The following is a 2,805-nucleotide window of genomic DNA, read 5'->3' on the forward strand; positions in this document are numbered from 1 at the left end:
GTATAGATAGAGCTAGCCTAGCACAGTTGACTCGAGCTCTAACTTCTGCCTTGCTCCCGGCCTAGAGCATGTTTTATCTTTTCTTTTGTTTATCCAACAGGGTAGTTTGTGTGTGTGTCACACTACCTCCTACCATGTTATATATCTTACCCCTGTTTATGCATGAGAGTATCCAATCTAGATAAAGTTCATCAACTAGTCTATATTCCTTCACTCACCGCCTTCCCTACAGAAATATAAATGACACCCCGGTATACTCCCGAGTAAAATTCTATAGCGGTATTCCTTGCGCTTGCGGGTTTATTCGTGGTTCATGAAATACTACCACCCCAATTGGCATCTGCGGGCGTCATCGCTATTTCCCGGTGGTGACGTTGGTAGGCGCCAACAAGCATTTTTGGCGCCGTTGCCGGGGAAGGCACAGATTGAAGTATATAGACAAAGTTATGAACAAAATCGAAATTGGTATTCGCTTGCTAAACAGGCTAACTTGGCTTTATTTTCTTGTCTTTGTTGATATGAAAACAGGGTAGTGTATGACCGGTTTCGACTTGCCGCAAAACTTTCATTCCGATCTAGAGTCACTTTTGAGAAGGGTTTGACCTCGTATCGTACCTTCTCAAATCTCACTCTCGGCAGCCGAACCAGTCATTGCATCGTCGTCAGCTCCTAGAGCTATGGCCCAGAAGACACTCCGTGATTACTCTGCTCCGTCTGCCAACCAGGTCCCTACTGGGCCCGAGGTTAACACCGGAGGGGAAAATTTTGAGATCAAGACGGGTCTTATTACAATGGTGCAGGCCAGCCCTTTCTGTGGCAAGGCCAATGAGGATGCCAGCGCTCATCTCCAGCAGTTCCTGGAGCTCTGTAGTACTTTTGTTATCAAGGGTGTATCGTAAGATGCAATCCGGCTCCGTCTGTTTCTATTCTCTCTCCTGGGGAGAGCGAAGTAGTGGTTTTATGCTAACAAGGCTGTTGTGGACACTTGGGACAAATGTGCCAAGGCGTTCCTCTCGAAGTTCTTCCCGACGGGCAAAACCAATGCTCTTCGTGGTCAGATTTCGAACTTTCAACAGACATCAAATGAGTCAATTCCTGAGGCTTGGGAGAGACTTCAGGAGTACATTCTAGCATGTCCGCACCATGGAATGGACAATTAGCTTATTCTACAGAACTTCTACAACGGGTTGACACAGTCATCCTGTGATCATGTGGATGCCGCTGTGGGTGGAGCTTTCTTCTCGCTGACCATTGAAAGAGCTACATTATTGATCGAGAAGATGGTTTTCAACCAAGGTTGGAGCGGTGATCGCCTCCAACAGCGCCAGCGAGGTATGCACTCCGTCAAGGAGGCCGACATGCTCTCTGTGAAGATTGATCTCCTCCACAAAAATTTTGAGGATTATTCCCAAGATAAGGCTCAAATGCAAACACTTCAAGCCTTGGAAACTCGCATGACGTGCGAGGTCTGCGGGAATGTTGGACATTCAGGCGACAACTGCCCTGAAACCCAAGAGGAAGCTCTATTCCTCAATGGCAACAATGGGTTTCGTCCACAAGGAGGTCAGGGGTGGAATCAACCATGCCATACTATCAAGGAGGTAATGGAAATTCAAATTCTTTCAATCCTAATGTTGACGGTCACTAACGACCAATTTTGACCGTCAACTCCTGCACAAAAAGGAACCAAAATATGGAATAAATGCTTGGATAGATTTATTTACTAATAGATTCCACAGATGATGTTCTAGAATGTGTGCAGGTGATTTTGAGCTAATTTTACAGCATAATGGTGTGGTTTAATCCAAGACACAACGTTCCGACGAATCAGGATGCGACATGTGCCAGAATATGGAGTATAGGGCCCACCAGAGCAAGGAACCAACATGATAAAAGATAAACCTCATTCCATTGACAAGTGGGCCCAGGAAGCGACCCACAGGTCAAAATGCAAGGTCGGTGGGCCCACTGGTCGGCCGGCCGACCAAGCAGGCCGGCCGACCTACCCGTGGGCCCCACCGCCTTCAGGTTCCACATGGAGGTCTCCTACTGGTTGGTGATGGCGGTTTGATGAGGCTCGGCTGCAGCTCACCCCGTGGCTCCCTCCTATAAATACAAGGGGAGAGGTAGAGGAATGAATACACACACATCTCACCCTCTCAACTCACCCTTCCTCCCTTGGAGCTTGAGGCCTTCATCCTAGATGCTTAGGTCGACTATGAGGTGTAGAAGAAGAGGAGGAGAGTGAGGAGTCGGGGGAAGTGCTGAGTTTGTCGGCACTCTTCTCCGCTTGTACCTCGAAGGATGCTTATTCGGTTGTAAGTGTTCGAGACTTTCTTTGTTTGTTTATTTGGAATTAGTGTTTAGATCGCAAGTTATCATATCTGCCTTATATTAGTTGATGTGTATGCTAGCGAGTAGCATTTGATCTTAGCTTAAGACCCTGGAAAGAAACGGATAGTCTTGGCCAGGGCTAAGGTTAGTAGGGAAAGGCGTAGACGTGGTGTCTAGGCTGGACTATATCACTCAGTTGTCTGATAGTCCCACGGTTTGTAGAGGTAGCCGGCAGGTGGTGACAGCCATGTTCGAGCCTTCTAGTAATCCTCCACGTTCGGATATTGGATAGAGCATCATTTAGGAGCTATCGGCTTGTATAAGCCGGTCGACACCTTTAGCTCGAAGTATAACGGTGACGTGATCTCTTCTTCTAGGTATAGATTGGTATAGATTCTAGATATAGAAAGTCCTCTCTTCTGTCTTCTCCACACCGGTGTGTGTGTCCTTGGATGAACCTGAACCTGTAGA

At 47.3% G+C, this 2,805-nt stretch overlaps 1 non-coding gene across 1 annotated transcript; it reads right to left on the minus strand.

Annotated features, from left to right (window-relative positions):
- Nucleotides 1-1,043: 1,043 nt before the first annotated feature.
- On the minus strand, nt 1,044-1,150 carry LOC120701693. Its single transcript, XR_005686250.1, has one exon. It is a non-coding gene; the product is annotated as a small nucleolar RNA R71 (small nucleolar RNA).
- Between the last annotated feature and the right edge of the window lie 1,655 nt (nt 1,151-2,805).

Source organism: Panicum virgatum, chromosome 3K (assembly GCF_016808335.1).
Source record: "Panicum virgatum strain AP13 chromosome 3K, P.virgatum_v5, whole genome shotgun sequence".
NCBI classification, from domain to species: domain Eukaryota; kingdom Viridiplantae; phylum Streptophyta; class Magnoliopsida; order Poales; family Poaceae; genus Panicum; species Panicum virgatum.